This window comes from Schistocerca piceifrons, chromosome 7, assembly GCF_021461385.2.
Source record: "Schistocerca piceifrons isolate TAMUIC-IGC-003096 chromosome 7, iqSchPice1.1, whole genome shotgun sequence".
Classification (NCBI taxonomy): domain Eukaryota; kingdom Metazoa; phylum Arthropoda; class Insecta; order Orthoptera; family Acrididae; genus Schistocerca; species Schistocerca piceifrons.
This window is the reverse complement of record NC_060144.1, coordinates 294,111,695-294,132,147: the sequence shown is the minus strand read 5'-3', so window position 1 is coordinate 294,132,147 and position 20,453 is coordinate 294,111,695.

Here is a 20,453-nt window from a genome sequence, read left to right as displayed (position 1 = left end):
TACCTTCGGGCAGAGTGTTCTGTCTCCTGCAGTTCCGCCTCTTCCCTTCTCTGATTTCTATTTTTTGTACAGTAGCCAGTCTCTGTCGGATAGCTGAAAATAACATTGTAGCTTAAGGAAATCGGAATTGACACAATGGAATGCTCATTACGACGACGAGCAAGAACCGATAAACACCGACAATCAAAGCCAGAATTATTGCAAACAGTAGCTTCCACAATTAGAGTTCCAGATTCGAAGGTTTGGTCCATGAAGAGAAGCTATAGCTGCATTTGCCAATCGTCACACTTAAACCTCAACATCAAGATACTAGCTGCAGATGCAGCCACCAGAACGTGCTGCAGTTGACCAACAGTGATAACACGGAGCGTGATCCGCAGCGACTCTTGCGGTCACGGTCGTATATACCGGAAATGATTGCTAAATCGGTGAAATCGGTGCTATCGCTGACACCTTTGGTCAGTTTTCATACGGATGTAGTGGTGGGATGTAAGATCACTTGTAGCACAAACTCAGCGACACAATCTCCAATTACGTATCACATTTGTATGACACATCTCACACGTCATCAATGTGCTGCAGGAAGATGTGGCAAAAATATCTCCAGCAGGAGTTTGCCAAAAGAACAATCTGTGATGCCTCACATTTACATTTTGCTCAGTTATGAGACTTGCATATTTGCTTCGCATGAATATAAAAAGATTGTGTTCAGTCAGAAAATATAAAACGTACGAAACAGAATCAGTATGACTAGAATTCATAATTCGAAATATTCTGTTGAAGTCATTAACAATTGACCGAAAAATCTGCCATTATATACACTAGAATTTATATTCTTCTTTTCACAATAACCCACATACACATTCTACAGTAACTGCAATTAGTTGTGATTTATCTAGTATACCTTACAATATTTTATCTAAAAACTGAGAATTATCTGTTTCATTTGTTACTAGGATAACAGCAATCAACGTAATGTACACTAAGTGCTACAACAAATGCTGTACAAATTTTTATATGTAATGTTATCATAAATATTTGTCATTGTTTGTTTTCAACGAAGAGGCATCTGATTTATGTTGAGCGCAGTGCAGTTGTTTTGTAAATAATTGTTGGTATCGACACCTGCTTATAGACAGGTACTCTTAATAAATATGATACGTCCAATTAAAATATATTTTATCTTCCATAACTCTTGTTGGGTTCTGTATGAGGCACTATGTAGATCTTTACAGTTTTTAGATTTCGTAGATGAGTCTGATGCTGCTGGGGTTTCGTTTCTTAGTTACATACAAAGTGATTCTCTCTCTGTCTGGTTTTTCTGCTTATTGCCGAGTTTGGTCGTAAGTCATGCCAGCGCAATATTACAGAGTCCAGAGTCAGATTGCATTATTTTTCATCCTAACATGTTGCTGACCTGTCAGATATCAAATCACAAATTTAATTACAACATTTTCTGTACCTCGTTTAACTATCATATATATAGTTTGTTTGTTATATAGTGTGATTTATTGATCCATCTGATCTGTCACACGCATATCTAGAAACGAAATCGTTTAACTTCAAACTCGATCATGACATTTATATGCCATCAATTAAACAGCTGAATAAATTATCCAAGAATAATACATACACCTGAATACACCTACAGTTTTAGGGATGCAAATGAATCACAGCAAAATATCTACCAGATCAGTCTCGAAAGCTAATTCCTTTCTAACTTTATATTCTGCTGCATGTATTAACTTATCTCAAACAAACTAATGGTGATACAAATATTCCCTCGCCAATATTTTCAACATTATTTTTAGGTCCCTTTCAGTGCATTTCCCCTATCAAATATAAAATTTTCGATTCGTTCCTGGAGCTTGGACGAAGCTTGATGTGGCCTTTGTGTACATACATCTTCAATATGATGCTTTTGTATATAAACTAGACTCTTACCTAAGTTAATCGTGGCTGTTTCATTACTATCATTTCTATACATTATTGGACTGTCTCTTCCCATTTGCCTTGTGTTTTGTGGGATGAAACTTCTCATTCATTTAACTTCAGGTCTTATTTTAGTATTATTTTAACAGGAAGAGACTACGAAGTTAATTGGAAAAATTTAAGCGCCGAGTTGCTCACAGGACACTGGGACAGAAATGTTAACAACACGTGCCCAAACACACTTTTTAAATTTAATTTTACGTTGTCAGAGGTTGAGTTATTGATGACATCGTTGCATTGATAATCAGTATGAAGAGATCCTTTATCAATATATTATCGACAATTACAAAACGTTTAGAGTTGTTTTTTTTCTCGACATTTGCAAAACTTTACCATTCTTTTTAGGTGTTCTACAAAGGAATATTTCAGGCCGGTGTATTCTTGATGACGTTGAAGATAAATTAAATGAACAGGCAATTTTAAACTGATGATTGTCAATAGCACAAGCCATGGGAATATTAAGTGAAAACGCGTGGAGTTTTCGGACTTAACCTGACAGTTTCTCTGTGTCGGTCAGTTCTTGCAAGTACAGATTTACAGTTGCTTCTATAACGAGGCGACAGCGCTCTTAGCCAGTGCATGCATGCTCACAGGGTGACCACCACGGTGCCGGATCGGAGCACTACCTGCGCGCCATCGACGGCGGCGATTCGTACGACCACGGCGGCGAGCACTACGAAACCCTCGGCGGCGACTACGGCGGTGGCCACTCGGCCCACTACAGCAGCGGCGGCGGCAGCGAGGGTCACTACGGCGGCGCCGGTCACTACGAGTCCGGCGGCGACGGCGACGGTGGCCACCACTACAGCGAGCACTACTACTCCAGCGGTGACGACGGCGGTCACTACACAGGCGGAGAAGGCGGCCACTACTGAGCGTCGCTAGCGATCCGCGACACCTCATGCCACCTACCGCCATCTACCGGCGCCACGCAGTACTACTCCACGCCGAGTGTTTCTCTAAATAACCTCGTGGGGCAGTGGACTTTCGTGTAACTTATACAGCAGCCAACTTACTAGGAAAGCACTTTTAAAATATGGTTCCAACGAGAATCGACGGCTATTGTCACAGCATGCTAGTTGTGAAGCAGTAAAACACTCTAAGCTCTTAGAGACGCTGTTCACCAAGTTAACTAACAAATTCGGACTTGTTCAGCTGCGGAAATTTTTAAAGCTAACTACACGCGCTACTACAGAACCAGAATGTGGGATACGATCTCAGCTTAAGAAAACAACACAAAATCCACCACATCTTCCTCTCTATTCGGACAATTAAGCTCCATATTAAATTTATCACAAACATTCTATTCTCCTCCTTTTGGAAGTCTAGTTTCAGAATGGGCTATTCTCTTCGTGATCTACAGTCTCGTTCTGATATTTATGTAAGTGAATTTGCATAACACCAAAGCTTGGATCTCTTCCAAATCCCTCCCAATGCTGGCAGCTGACAACATTTTCTCGTTATTTATCTTTTGCTCTAGTCCCTGATTTACACAAACTCAACGAATTAATGCGTTTCATCGAAAATGTTACACCAGAGTGGCCCCACAAATCTAGCTTCACTTCTTGCAGTACTGAAGTAACTTTCAAATTTAGTTGACGATTCTGGAGTAGTATTTAAGTACTGTTTTTTAACAATAATGTTGTTATTAAATTGTTATCTGTTACTAATAAACTTTAAAAATAAGATCATGGTGTCTACATTCATTTACTCTATCGAAGTTTACAGTATTAGAAATAGAGAAGATAGAAAGTCAGTAGTATATTAGGCACACATTACCGCATTTTACAGACGCTTCAGCGTTTGACTATTAAAAACTTCAAAAACAGAGAAGTAGGTAAATATCACCAAAAAATTATTTTGGAATTCTCTAACAAGCATTTCTGTTGCACACGCAATTGATTTTGTAAATTAATAACAGATTATTGGCCAAGTACTGTCATAATGTTCAAAAACGTAGTTCTCACTTTGACTAACGTACCACTTATTAGTTACACAACATCGTTTATAGATCACAGATACGGTGTCTTTGCTGACAGTCTTAAATCTGCATCTACAATGGAGGAAAATTTATTCATTTTACAATGCAGAAAAAAGTAAATCATACTGAATGTAAAAATGTTCTCTCAATAAATATTCTCCATCCTTGCTGTCGCTTTTTTATAAGACCAGTCAGTAGTCGTTTTTCGGAAAGCTGAATTTAGTAACCTTTAGAAAATTTTAGTTTGGATTCTCATTGAGTTTCCTATGTAACTCCTAGTTACGGGTCTAAGCAAATAGCTCACAGTTGATTGCTGCCCATACCCGTGTTCAACTAAGTTCCTGCACAGGCTAATAAAGGATCTCATTTGTTAGAATACAATATTTATCCTGCTACATAAGAAAAAATAAATGCATCTGCATCATAGTGACAGCGAAGTATTACTAAAATTACATCTCACATAACCGAAGGAATATGTCTTACGTAACGTCATAAATCCGACCACATACTTTCCATGATATCAAATTGAGCATTGTTGCAAGAGGCCGCGCATGAACTGGCGAAATTTGTCATCGGTTCCGGCTGTACCTCCTGGGAGCCACAACGCTCGCCACTCATTCAGGTACGTAATTTAAATTGTAAGACTGTGCAACAGATGATAAAGGAAGAAGCCCTCGCAAATGGCAACATGAAAGATGTCGGGGGCAAGCATTATCCAACTGTTATTATTGTTGTTGTGGTTTTCAGTCCAAAGACTTGGTTTGATGCAGCTCTCCGTGATAGTCCTTTCTGTGCGAGCCAATTCATCTACGAATAACAACTGCAACTTACATTCATCGGATTCTGCTTACTACATTCATGTTTTGGTCTCGCTCTATGATTTCGCCCCCTGCTCTTCCCTTCAATACTAGACTCGTGATTCGTTGATGTTTCAGATGTGTCCCGTCAACCGACCCCTTCTTTTGGTCAAAGTTGTGCCACAAATTTTTGTCTCCCAGTTATGTTAAGTACCTCTTCATGAGTTACGTGATCGACCTATTTAATCCTCAACATTTGTCTCAACTACTTTTCGTCCAAGCTTCTCTTCCATGCTTGCTACATTCCAGACACATAACTTCCGAAAAGGCTTCCTAACACTTAAATCTATATTCGATGACAAGAAATTTCTTTTCTTCAGAAATGCTTTTCTTAGCATTGTCAGTCTATGTCTGTATCTTCTCTGCTTCGGCCATCACCAGTAATTTTGTGGCCAAAATAACAGATCTCTTCTACCACTATAAAAGTCTCCTTCACTAATCTAATTCTCTTAGCATCACCTCGTTTAATTTGACTACCTTCAGTTATCCGTATTTTGCTTTCGTTGATGATAGCCTCCTTTTAAAACACTGTCCATTACGTTGTACTGCTGTTCCAAGCCCTTCGCTGTCTCCGGCAGAATGAAATGTCGTTGGCAAACCTTAATGTTTTTAGTTCTTCTCCCTGATCTTTAATTCCTGCTCCAGTTTTTTTCTTTGGTTTCCTGTACTGCTTGTTCTGGTTACATATTGAACAACATCGAGGATCGGCCACAACACTGTCTCACTCTCTTCTCAACCCCTCTTTCCTTTTCATGCCCTTCGACTTTTATAACTGCCGTCTGGTATCTGTACAAGTTTCAAACAGCCTTTCGCTCCCTGAAAATTACTCCTGCTATCGTCAGAGTCAATATTGTCAAATTCTTTCTCTAAGTCTACAACTGCTATAAACCTAAGTTTGTCTTTCCTTACTCTATCTTCTAAGATAAGTTCTTGTGTCAGTATTACCTCAGGTGTTCTTACATTTCTCTGGAATCCAAACTGATCTTTCCCAGAGTCAGCCTCAACCAGTTTTTCCACTCTTCTGTAAAGAATTCGTGCTATTATTTTGCAACCATGACTTATTAAATGAACAGTTCGATAATTTTCACACATTGGAGCAACTGTGTTCTTTGGAATTTCAATTACTACATTCTTATTGGCGTCTAATGCTAGTTCGGCTGTTTCATATACCTTGCACGCCAGATGGAAGAGATTTGTCATGGCTGGCTCTCCCTAGGCTGTCAGTAACTCTGAAGGAATTCGTCTACCCTGGGGGCCCGTTTCGAGTTAGATCTTTCAGAGTTCTGTCACATTCTTCTCACCGTATCATACCTCTCATTTTCTCTTCATGCACGTCCAATTCTCTTTCTATAATATTGCCTTCAATTTCATCTCCCTTGTATAGAACCTCTATATATTTCTTTTACCTTTCAGGTTTCCCCCTGTCGCTTAGAATGATTTTTCAGTTGAGCTCTTGATATTAAGACAGCTGCTTCTCTTTTCTGCAACGGTCTCTTTAATTTTCTAGTAGGCGGTTTCTGTCTTTCCCTAGTGAAACATGCTTTAAAATCTTAACATTCGTCCTCTAGCCATTTCTGCTTACCCATTTTGCACTTCCCGTCATATATAAATCGGATTTTAAAACACTTACAAGTTAGCAGCAGTGTACGAGGGAACGAACGGAAACATCGCAGAAATGTCTGACTTTCAAATCTACTGTCATCTGTAGCACAAAAGCAACTGCATTGACCATCCCGTTGGCTCTGGACAGACATGAAAAATGAGTTAAAAGTGATCTATTGGCAGCGTAATGGGTAAACACTTCGTACAACCAACATGGGGATAAGCCCGACAGTAACAAAAACCAATGTCGCAATGTACATTAAATCTTGGTGTAATAATTCTTCACAGCCCCGATAGTAATTTTAAAACTGTTGAGTAAGTAAACTCTTGCCTCCAAATGATATTGACTGCAATAAAGTAATTGTTCTACGTCTTTCGAATGCACAATGAATCTCTAGGAAATTTATCACAGTTTGTAGTGAACCCCAAGAAGTTAGTTAATGTATGAATAATTCATTCGAAACTAAGAAAGGGGTGTCGGAACTTTCCTAATGACCACGTGTGAGCAGGTCCACAAAGACTCATCGAGAAACTGTGGTAAAATTCACTTCCAAACTGCCAAAAATTAATAACGTGCTACGAATTCAAATGAAATATCAGCGTTAAGGACCCGAAAAATCAATTGGTACCTAACTTCATTTTTTCAACTTTGGTTCAGGTCAACCATCGGAACGACAGCAGAGCTTACCCTGGCTATGTGCGGTTCCCACCAAGCCAGAAACTAGTGTGTCTATGTTAGCTGTTTGCCCTCTAGGCGCCCCTGCGAAAAAAAAAAAAAAAAAAAATCACATCCAAACTGACGACGCTTAAGCGGGACACGTGACCTGTTGCTCCATACGAATCTAAGAGGAGACCATCCGAGTGATACCCTCTGGCCAGAGAAACTCCAACTGACAGACCAAAGATGAAAACGAATACCCCAATACATGTCGGGACTTTAAAAAAATGCTGAAACATCACCTGTGCGAAATATGTCTCTAGTTGCCCAGAAGTTGATGTGTTGTAGTGCTGCTGCTTGCTTGTCATTACATTTATTTCTGTTAGTCTTTCATGTTCACTTATTCACATGTAATCAAAGTGACAATTAACATGCGATTAAACAAGTCAGCCACAAAACTAGCTACGCGTTTAATAGTAAATAATAGCATTCCGCTTATGAACCGAGTTTTCTAAATTCATACTGTTGATCCATTCATTTCCTCTAAAGATTATTTTATCTTCCCATCAAAGAGTTTAACTTTGTTCTTACCGCAGTTCCTTCCTAGCAATTTGTGACAGTCAAATATCAAACAATTCTTCCTGGCCTACTCCATTATTTTAGGAGATTTTGTGTGTGGATCCATAGTTGACAACACATGTTTCTGAGAGTAGCGGTTCCATAGTACACTACTTTGCTTTAATTAATATTTATTTTTCTAATGCAAGACGCTCGTAAAAATTTATTCAGTAGTACAAATCATTGCAAATACTTTACTGAAATTCTTAATCTAAAGTGCATCCTAAGTGCATAAAAAATTATATGCCCAACATGTTTATCCTGCCACTCAACTTAGCGAAGAGACTCTTCAGTATTACTTTTGGTATTGGTAATGCAGTCAGAGTTTCTAAGCACTTGGTTAACCGAAACTCACTGCTTCTTTTGAGGTCATCTGTTGACGCTTGATTGTTGGATAGTCTTCTTCGAAACAAATAGGGAATCACAATCTTTATTTACAAACTGTGGTTACTTGTATTTACTTACGTTATTTGAATAACTTTGAACGAATTCTGTTCTGTTTTTTAATCACGCCTTTGTTTGCAAAGATGTGGCAGAAATGTGAGTATGCTTTATTAAATTGTAGACACGCTATTTTCATATGTTATCCACAGATGAGCAGCCTGTACACATTTTGCTTTATTCGTTCGTGTCGTTATAAGCACGCCCAGAGGGATGGCATACCTTACACTCACAAGGATGGTCTACCTAAATCAATTCTGAACATCATCAATTCAACATTTAGATATCTGTCCAACCCTGAGATTCCAAAGGAATCCAAATAAGTCTAAGAACCCTCTTGTGTGGAAAAGTTGACATAAAACAACATTTTGCTCTGCCAAAATGGTTAAAATATCGGTTTATAATGCAGTCATGTATTTAATGGTAGCAACTAAGTTCTTTCAGGGAATACGTATCAAGGTTGGAGCATTCACTCGAGACATCTTGAAGAGAATTAACAAACAACGTATAACTGCTGCTGAGAAGTTAATTGAAGATCTAGCAAAGACTACAAGACAGAAAAGAAGAGGCCAGAAGAGAGGCCTTGGAGAAAAGGAGGACACTTTGTACAGCTCTGGAGCGTTTAATGCAGGGAATGGCAAGGAGAAAATGTTCAGTTTTGAAGGGAATTTTCTCACAAAATTATTTTCATTGGTCGGGTAGTTTTCTCACACACTAGAAACGATGGAGGCATGATTTTTGGCAATACCTTTGCAGTATGTATAACAAACTTACTAACTGGGGTAATTTTTTTCAGTGAAAAAAGCAACATAAATATTCATTATTTATCAGTGTATTAAAATGCTTATATAGATTTGTTTCTGTTAATTCTGAGGCTATACTGTAATATTTACAAGACAATTTGTTGGAAAAGATCTGAGGAAGTGGTACCTTTGTGAATCATAGTGTCATAAAACTTAAAAATTAAAACGAAAAACAGCATAACACAAAATAAAACCATGGAAGCTGAAACTTCAACGGAAGAAGAGAGAAAGGAATTAGCTAATTCGTTGTTTCAGTGTGGAGATTTTTCCCAGAAACTGGGTATAATGGAAGTGGTCCCCCATCTCGTAGCTTCAGCGTGGAGATGTCTTTCCCCAGAAAATGGGTGTAATAAATGGGTATAAGTATGATATGGAACTGACCCCCTACCAGACTTATCGTCACTACACGTATTCCGTTTCGTGGGCTCGAAGGGGAAACGGGCTCGAAGGGAAATCGTTAGAAGAGAAATACAGATGTTTCACTGGGAATCTCGGGAATTTGGATTAGAAGGAATATTGATTAGTGCTCGAAACCAAACAACTCGTGATTAATAATTTACATCACTATGTACATCCACTTATTGATTGATAATGTTAAGCTAAGTCTACGTTGAGTAATCTATATTGGCATGACGTGAATAACTGTTTCTTTATGTGTGGCTAAAATAAATTTAGCAAACGACGATATACTTATTTTCTGCGAACAGACTCTTTGTAAATAAGTAACAATGCCTGATTTGTAAATAGCTATCCTACTGTTTATTAAGGAAAAACATTTGTTTTAATTGCACTGTACATCTGACAAATATAGAGAGTAAAATATTACTGAATTATAGTGAAAAACACCACACGTGCATGTCTGTAATTGTCGAGTAACTGTAATTAAAAATATGTCATTCATGTGAGAAGAAAAAGAATACCTATGACATGCATGTCAAGTAGAGGCTATGAAACAATAAAATAACGGTGTGACCTCAAGTCATGTCTTGCCTGTTTACTCGTTGTAAATACATAAATATCACAAGACGGATACTTTTAGTGCCAAGCTATGGTGAGGCCAAGGCAAAATTATGTTTAAAATTTGCTATGCTACTTGAATTATGTTTCATGGTATTGTACGTAGTCAGTAGCTCAAGAAAGTGTTCGCCGTTACCTGTATGAAATAAAATACACTATTATAAATATATGTTCACATGAAAATACATGTTATTACTAATTGCACAATTACCTAAAACTTAATCCAATTGCTGCACTTTGCCATTATCGATTGTGCCTTGGTATCTTTGCCCTCTCTCCGGTAAATCATCCACAACCTCTAAATACCGTTTGACCAACTTTGTGACGAATGCCTTTGACTTTTTAAGAATTTTAGCAGCAGATCCATGTGAAAATTTTAGTCTCTTTGGATGATATACAAGGTACACTGCCTTGTAACGCTTCAGATATTTTGAAATTAGTTCAAATTTCAAGCGACAAAAAAAAAACATTCAACTTTCACACTGTTTATCTATGTTGTTGTTGTTGTCTTCAGTCCTGAGACTGGTTTGATGCAGCTCTCCATGCTACTCCATCCTGCGCAAGCTTCTTCATCTTCCAGTACTTACTGCAACCTACGTCCTTCTGAATCTGCTTAGTGTATTCGTCTCTTGGTCTCCCTCTACGATTTTTACCCTCCACGCTGCCCTCCAATGCTAAATTTGTGATCCCTTGATGCCTCAGAGCATGTCCTACCAACCGGTCCCTTCTTCTTGTCAAATTGTGCCACAAACTCCTCTTCTCCCCAATTCTGTTCAATACCTCCTCATTAGTTATGTGATCTACCCATCTAATCATCAGCATTCTTCTGTAGCACCACATTTCGAAAGCTTCTATTCTCTTCTTGTCCAAATTATTTATCGTCCATGTTTCACTTCCATACATGGCTACACATCATACAAATACTTTGAGAAACCACTTCCTGACACTTAAACCTATACTCGATGTTAACAAATTTCTCTTCTTCAGAAATGCTTTCCTTGCCACTGCCAGTCTGCATTTTATATCCTCTCTACGCAAGTTTCCTTTCTCCTGATAACGACGTCCTCTTGAGTAGTCCCCGCCCAGAGATCCGAATGGGGGACTATTTTACCTCCGGAATATTTTACCTAAGAGGACGCCATCATCATTTAACCATACAGTAAAGCTGCATGCCCTCGGGAAAAATTACGGCTGTAGTTTCCCCTTGCTTTCAGCCGTTCGCAGTACCAGCACAGCAAGGCCGTTTTGGTTAGTGTTGCAAGGCCAGATCAGTCAATCATCCTGACTGTTGCCCCAGCAACTACTGAAAAGGCTGCTGCCCCTCTTCAGGAACCACACGTTTGTCTGGCATCTCAACAGATACCCCTCCATTGTGGTTGCACCTATGGTACGGCCATCTGTATGCTGAGGCACACAAGCCTCCCCACCTACGGCAAGGTCCATGGTTCATGGGGGTTGGATTTATCTATACACTGTGCAAAAGCGCACTGATCACAGATTCGAGAACACTACCAGAGTTGTCGCTGCGGACGTTACGTTTAATGTTAGGGCGTACACTTTCTTGAGGAACTGACTGTATACACTCCTGGGAATTGAAATAAGAACACCGCATTCCGCTTATGAACCGAGTTTTCTAAATTCATACTGTTGATCCATTCATTTCCTCTAAAGATTATTTTATCTTCCCATCAAAGAGTTTAACTTTGTTCTTACCGCAGTTCCTTCCTAGCAATTTGTGACAGTCAAATATCAAACAATTCTTCCTGGCCTACTCCATTATTTTAGGAGATTTTGTGTGTGGATCCATAGTTGACAACACATGTTTCTGAGAGTAGCGGTTCCATAGTACACTACTTTGCTTTAATTAATATTTATTTTTCTAATGCAAGACGCTCGTAAAAATTTATTCAGTAGTACAAATCATTGCAAATACTTTACTGAAATTCTTAATCTAAAGTGCATCCTAAGTGCATAAAAAATTATATGCCCAACATGTTTATCCTGCCACTCAACTTAGCGAAGAGACTCTTCAGTATTACTTTTGGTATTGGTAATGCAGTCAGAGTTTCTAAGCACTTGGTTAACCGAAACTCACTGCTTCTTTTGAGGTCATCTGTTGACGCTTGATTGTTGGATAGTCTTCTTCGAAACAAATAGGGAATCACAATCTTTATTTACAAACTGTGGTTACTTGTATTTACTTACGTTATTTGAATAACTTTGAACGAATTCTGTTCTGTTTTTTAATCACGCCTTTGTTTGCAAAGATGTGGCAGAAATGTGAGTATGCTTTATTAAATTGTAGACACGCTATTTTCATATGTTATCCACAGATGAGCAGCCTGTACACATTTTGCTTTATTCGTTCGTGTCGTTATAAGCACGCCCAGAGGGATGGCATACCTTACACTCACAAGGATGGTCTACCTAAATCAATTCTGAACATCATCAATTCAACATTTAGATATCTGTCCAACCCTGAGATTCCAAAGGAATCCAAATAAGTCTAAGAACCCTCTTGTGTGGAAAAGTTGACATAAAACAACATTTTGCTCTGCCAAAATGGTTAAAATATCGGTTTATAATGCAGTCATGTATTTAATGGTAGCAACTAAGTTCTTTCAGGGAATACGTATCAAGGTTGGAGCATTCACTCGAGACATCTTGAAGAGAATTAACAAACAACGTATAACTGCTGCTGAGAAGTTAATTGAAGATCTAGCAAAGACTACAAGACAGAAAAGAAGAGGCCAGAAGAGAGGCCTTGGAGAAAAGGAGGACACTTTGTACAGCTCTGGAGCGTTTAATGCAGGGAATGGCAAGGAGAAAATGTTCAGTTTTGAAGGGAATTTTCTCACAAAATTATTTTCATTGGTCGGGTAGTTTTCTCACACACTAGAAACGATGGAGGCATGATTTTTGGCAATACCTTTGCAGTATGTATAACAAACTTACTAACTGGGGTAATTTTTTTCAGTGAAAAAAGCAACATAAATATTCATTATTTATCAGTGTATTAAAATGCTTATATAGATTTGTTTCTGTTAATTCTGAGGCTATACTGTAATATTTACAAGACAATTTGTTGGAAAAGATCTGAGGAAGTGGTACCTTTGTGAATCATAGTGTCATAAAACTTAAAAATTAAAACGAAAAACAGCATAACACAAAATAAAACCATGGAAGCTGAAACTTCAACGGAAGAAGAGAGAAAGGAATTAGCTAATTCGTTGTTTCAGTGTGGAGATTTTTCCCAGAAACTGGGTATAATGGAAGTGGTCCCCCATCTCGTAGCTTCAGCGTGGAGATGTCTTTCCCCAGAAAATGGGTGTAATAAATGGGTATAAGTATGATATGGAACTGACCCCCTACCAGACTTATCGTCACTACACGTATTCCGTTTCGTGGGCTCGAAGGGGAAACGGGCTCGAAGGGAAATCGTTAGAAGAGAAATACAGATGTTTCACTGGGAATCTCGGGAATTTGGATTAGAAGGAATATTGATTAGTGCTCGAAACCAAACAACTCGTGATTAATAATTTACATCACTATGTACATCCACTTATTGATTGATAATGTTAAGCTAAGTCTACGTTGAGTAATCTATATTGGCATGACGTGAATAACTGTTTCTTTATGTGTGGCTAAAATAAATTTAGCAAACGACGATATACTTATTTTCTGCGAACAGACTCTTTGTAAATAAGTAACAATGCCTGATTTGTAAATAGCTATCCTACTGTTTATTAAGGAAAAACATTTGTTTTAATTGCACTGTACATCTGACAAATATAGAGAGTAAAATATTACTGAATTATAGTGAAAAACACCACACGTGCATGTCTGTAATTGTCGAGTAACTGTAATTAAAAATATGTCATTCATGTGAGAAGAAAAAGAATACCTATGACATGCATGTCAAGTAGAGGCTATGAAACAATAAAATAACGGTGTGACCTCAAGTCATGTCTTGCCTGTTTACTCGTTGTAAATACATAAATATCACAAGACGGATACTTTTAGTGCCAAGCTATGGTGAGGCCAAGGCAAAATTATGTTTAAAATTTGCTATGCTACTTGAATTATGTTTCATGGTATTGTACGTAGTCAGTAGCTCAAGAAAGTGTTCGCCGTTACCTGTATGAAATAAAATACACTATTATAAATATATGTTCACATGAAAATACATGTTATTACTAATTGCACAATTACCTAAAACTTAATCCAATTGCTGCACTTTGCCATTATCGATTGTGCCTTGGTATCTTTGCCCTCTCTCCGGTAAATCATCCACAACCTCTAAATACCGTTTGACCAACTTTGTGACGAATGCCTTTGACTTTTTAAGAATTTTAGCAGCAGATCCATGTGAAAATTTTAGTCTCTTTGGATGATATACAAGGTACACTGCCTTGTAACGCTTCAGATATTTTGAAATTAGTTCAAATTTCAAGCGACAAAAAAAAAACATTCAACTTTCACACTGTTTATCTATGTTGTTGTTGTTGTCTTCAGTCCTGAGACTGGTTTGATGCAGCTCTCCATGCTACTCCATCCTGCGCAAGCTTCTTCATCTTCCAGTACTTACTGCAACCTACGTCCTTCTGAATCTGCTTAGTGTATTCGTCTCTTGGTCTCCCTCTACGATTTTTACCCTCCACGCTGCCCTCCAATGCTAAATTTGTGATCCCTTGATGCCTCAGAGCATGTCCTACCAACCGGTCCCTTCTTCTTGTCAAATTGTGCCACAAACTCCTCTTCTCCCCAATTCTGTTCAATACCTCCTCATTAGTTATGTGATCTACCCATCTAATCATCAGCATTCTTCTGTAGCACCACATTTCGAAAGCTTCTATTCTCTTCTTGTCCAAATTATTTATCGTCCATGTTTCACTTCCATACATGGCTACACATCATACAAATACTTTGAGAAACCACTTCCTGACACTTAAACCTATACTCGATGTTAACAAATTTCTCTTCTTCAGAAATGCTTTCCTTGCCACTGCCAGTCTGCATTTTATATCCTCTCTACGCAAGTTTCCTTTCTCCTGATAACGACGTCCTCTTGAGTAGTCCCCGCCCAGAGATCCGAATGGGGGACTATTTTACCTCCGGAATATTTTACCTAAGAGGACGCCATCATCATTTAACCATACAGTAAAGCTGCATGCCCTCGGGAAAAATTACGGCTGTAGTTTCCCCTTGCTTTCAGCCGTTCGCAGTACCAGCACAGCAAGGCCGTTTTGGTTAGTGTTGCAAGGCCAGATCAGTCAATCATCCTGACTGTTGCCCCAGCAACTACTGAAAAGGCTGCTGCCCCTCTTCAGGAACCACACGTTTGTCTGGCATCTCAACAGATACCCCTCCATTGTGGTTGCACCTATGGTACGGCCATCTGTATGCTGAGGCACACAAGCCTCCCCACCTACGGCAAGGTCCATGGTTCATGGGGGTTGGATTTATCTATACACTGTGCAAAAGCGCACTGATCACAGATTCGAGAACACTACCAGAGTTGTCGCTGCGGACGTTACGTTTAATGTTAGGGCGTACACTTTCTTGAGGAACTGACTGTATACACTCCTGGGAATTGAAATAAGAACACCGCATTCCGCTTATGAACCGAGTTTTCTAAATTCATACTGTTGATCCATTCATTTCCTCTAAAGATTATTTTATCTTCCCATCAAAGAGTTTAACTTTGTTCTTACCGCAGTTCCTTCCTAGCAATTTGTGACAGTCAAATATCAAACAATTCTTCCTGGCCTACTCCATTATTTTAGGAGATTTTGTGTGTGGATCCATAGTTGACAACACATGTTTCTGAGAGTAGCGGTTCCATAGTACACTACTTTGCTTTAATTAATATTTATTTTTCTAATGCAAGACGCTCGTAAAAATTTATTCAGTAGTACAAATCATTGCAAATACTTTACTGAAATTCTTAATCTAAAGTGCATCCTAAGTGCATAAAAAATTATATGCCCAACATGTTTATCCTGCCACTCAACTTAGCGAAGAGACTCTTCAGTATTACTTTTGGTATTGGTAATGCAGTCAGAGTTTCTAAGCACTTGGTTAACCGAAACTCACTGCTTCTTTTGAGGTCATCTGTTGACGCTTGATTGTTGGATAGTCTTCTTCGAAACAAATAGGGAATCACAATCTTTATTTACAAACTGTGGTTACTTGTATTTACTTACGTTATTTGAATAACTTTGAACGAATTCTGTTCTGTTTTTTAATCACGCCTTTGTTTGCAAAGATGTGGCAGAAATGTGAGTATGCTTTATTAAATTGTAGACACGCTATTTTCATATGTTATCCACAGATGAGCAGCCTGTACACATTTTGCTTTATTCGTTCGTGTCGTTATAAGCACGCCCAGAGGGATGGCATACCTTACACTCACAAGGATGGTCTACCTAAATCAATTCTGAACATCATCAATTCAACATTTAGATATCTGTCCAACCCTGAGATTCCAAAGGAATCCAAATAAGTCTAAGAACCCTCTTGTGTGGAAAAGTTGACATAAAACAACATTTTGCTCTGCCAAAATGGTTAAAATATCGGTTTATAATGCAGTCATGTATTTAATGGTAGCAACTAAGTTCTTTCAGGGAATACGTATCAAGGTTGGAGCATTCACTCGAGACATCTTGAAGAGAATTAACAAACAACGTATAACTGCTGCTGAGAAGTTAATTGAAGATCTAGCAAAGACTACAAGACAGAAAAGAAGAGGCCAGAAGAGAGGCCTTGGAGAAAAGGAGGACACTTTGTACAGCTCTGGAGCGTTTAATGCAGGGAATGGCAAGGAGAAAATGTTCAGTTTTGAAGGGAATTTTCTCACAAAATTATTTTCATTGGTCGGGTAGTTTTCTCACACACTAGAAACGATGGAGGCATGATTTTTGGCAATACCTTTGCAGTATGTATAACAAACTTACTAACTGGGGTAATTTTTTTCAGTGAAAAAAGCAACATAAATATTCATTATTTATCAGTGTATTAAAATGCTTATATAGATTTGTTTCTGTTAATTCTGAGGCTATACTGTAATATTTACAAGACAATTTGTTGGAAAAGATCTGAGGAAGTGGTACCTTTGTGAATCATAGTGTCATAAAACTTAAAAATTAAAACGAAAAACAGCATAACACAAAATAAAACCATGGAAGCTGAAACTTCAACGGAAGAAGAGAGAAAGGAATTAGCTAATTCGTTGTTTCAGTGTGGAGATTTTTCCCAGAAACTGGGTATAATGGAAGTGGTCCCCCATCTCGTAGCTTCAGCGTGGAGATGTCTTTCCCCAGAAAATGGGTGTAATAAATGGGTATAAGTATGATATGGAACTGACCCCCTACCAGACTTATCGTCACTACACGTATTCCGTTTCGTGGGCTCGAAGGGGAAACGGGCTCGAAGGGAAATCGTTAGAAGAGAAATACAGATGTTTCACTGGGAATCTCGGGAATTTGGATTAGAAGGAATATTGATTAGTGCTCGAAACCAAACAACTCGTGATTAATAATTTACATCACTATGTACATCCACTTATTGATTGATAATGTTAAGCTAAGTCTACGTTGAGTAATCTATATTGGCATGACGTGAATAACTGTTTCTTTATGTGTGGCTAAAATAAATTTAGCAAACGACGATATACTTATTTTCTGCGAACAGACTCTTTGTAAATAAGTAACAATGCCTGATTTGTAAATAGCTATCCTACTGTTTATTAAGGAAAAACATTTGTTTTAATTGCACTGTACATCTGACAAATATAGAGAGTAAAATATTACTGAATTATAGTGAAAAACACCACACGTGCATGTCTGTAATTGTCGAGTAACTGTAATTAAAAATATGTCATTCATGTGAGAAGAAAAAGAATACCTATGACATGCATGTCAAGTAGAGGCTATGAAACAATAAAATAACGGTGTGACCTCAAGTCATGTCTTGCCTGTTTACTCGTTGTAAATACATAAATATCACAAGACGGATACTTTTAGTGCCAAGCTATGGTGAGGCCAAGGCAAAATTATGTTTAAAATTTGCTATGCTACTTGAATTATGTTTCATGGTATTGTACGTAGTCAGTAGCTCAAGAAAGTGTTCGCCGTTACCTGTATGAAATAAAATACACTATTATAAATATATGTTCACATGAAAATACATGTTATTACTAATTGCACAATTACCTAAAACTTAATCCAATTGCTGCACTTTGCCATTATCGATTGTGCCTTGGTATCTTTGCCCTCTCTCCGGTAAATCATCCACAACCTCTAAATACCGTTTGACCAACTTTGTGACGAATGCCTTTGACTTTTTAAGAATTTTAGCAGCAGATCCATGTGAAAATTTTAGTCTCTTTGGATGATATACAAGGTACACTGCCTTGTAACGCTTCAGATATTTTGAAATTAGTTCAAATTTCAAGCGACAAAAAAAAAACATTCAACTTTCACACTGTTTATCTATGTTGTTGTTGTTGTCTTCAGTCCTGAGACTGGTTTGATGCAGCTCTCCATGCTACTCCATCCTGCGCAAGCTTCTTCATCTTCCAGTACTTACTGCAACCTACGTCCTTCTGAATCTGCTTAGTGTATTCGTCTCTTGGTCTCCCTCTACGATTTTTACCCTCCACGCTGCCCTCCAATGCTAAATTTGTGATCCCTTGATGCCTCAGAGCATGTCCTACCAACCGGTCCCTTCTTCTTGTCAAATTGTGCCACAAACTCATCTTCTCCCCAATTCTGTTCAATACCTCCTCATTAGTTATGTGATCTACCCATCTAATCATCAGCATTCTTCTGTAGCACCACATTTCGAAAGCTTCTATTCTCTTCTTGTCCAAATTATTTATCGTCCATGTTTCACTTCCATACATGGCTACACATCATACAAATACTTTGAGAAACCACTTCCTGACACTTAAACCTATACTCGATGTTAACAAATTTCTCTTCTTCAGAAATGCTTTCCTTGCCACTGCCAGTCTGCATTTTATATCCTCTCTACGCAAGTTTCCTTTCTCCTGATAACGACGTCCTCTTGAGTAGTCCCCGCCCAGAGATCCGAATGGGGGACTATTTTACCTCCGGAATATTTTACCTAAGAGGACGCCATCATCATTTAACCATACAGTAAAGCTGCATGCCCTCGGGAAAAATTACGGCTGTAGTTTCCCCTTGCTTTCAGCCGTTCGCAGTACCAGCACAGCAAGGCCGTTTTGGTTAGTGTTGCAAGGCCAGATCAGTCAATCATCCTGACTGTTGCCCCAGCAACTACTGAAAAGGCTGCTGCCCCTCTTCAGGAACCACACGTTTGTCTGGCATCTCAACAGATACCCCTCCATTGTGGTTGCACCTATGGTACGGCCATCTGTATGCTGAGGCACACAAGCCTCCCCACCTACGGCAAGGTCCATGGTTCATGGGGGTTGGATTTATCTATACACTGTGCAAAAGCGCACTGATCACAGATTCGAGAACACTACCAGAGTTGTCGCTGCGGACGTTACGTTTAATGTTAGGGCGTACACTTTCTTGAGGAACTGACTGTATACACTCCTGGGAATTGAAATAAGAACACCGTGAATCCATTGTCCCAGGAAGGGGAAACTTTATTGACACATTCCTGGGGTCAGATACATCACATGATCACACTGACAGAACCACAGGCACATAGACACAGGCAACAGAGCGTGCACAATGTCAGCACTAGTACAGTGTATATCCACCTTTCGCAGCAATGCAGGCTGCTATTCTCCCATGGAGACCATCGTAGAGATGCTGGATGTAGTCCTGTGGAACGGCTTGCCATGCCATTTCCACCTGGCGCCTCAGTTGGACCAGCGTTCGTGCTGGACGTGCAGACCGCGTGAGACGACACTTCATCCAGTCACAAACATGCTCAATGGGGGACAGATCCGGAGATCTTGCTGGCCAGGGTAGTTGACTTACACCTTCTAGAGCACGTTGGGTGGCACGGGATACATGCGGACGTGCATTGTCCTGTTGGAACAGCAAGTTCCCTTGCCGGTCTAGGAATGGTAGGACGATGGGTTCGATGACGGTTTGGATGTACCGTGCACTATTCAGTGTCCCCTCGACGATCACCAGCGGTGTACGGCCAGTGTAGAAGATCGCTACCCACACCATGATGCCGGGTGTTGGCCCTGTGTGCCTCGGTCGTATGCAGTCCTGATTGTGGCGCTCACCTGCACGGCGCCAAACACGCATACGACCATCATTGGCACCAAGGCAGAAGCGACTCTCATCGCTGAAGACGACACGTCTCCATTCGTCCCTCCATTCACGCCTGTCGCGACACCACTGGAGGCGGGCTGCACGATGTTGGGGCGTGAGCGGAAGACGGCCTAACGGTGTGCGGGACCGTAGCCCAGCTTCATGGAGACGGTTGCGAATGGTCCTCGCCGATACCCCAGGAGCAACAGTGTCCATAAT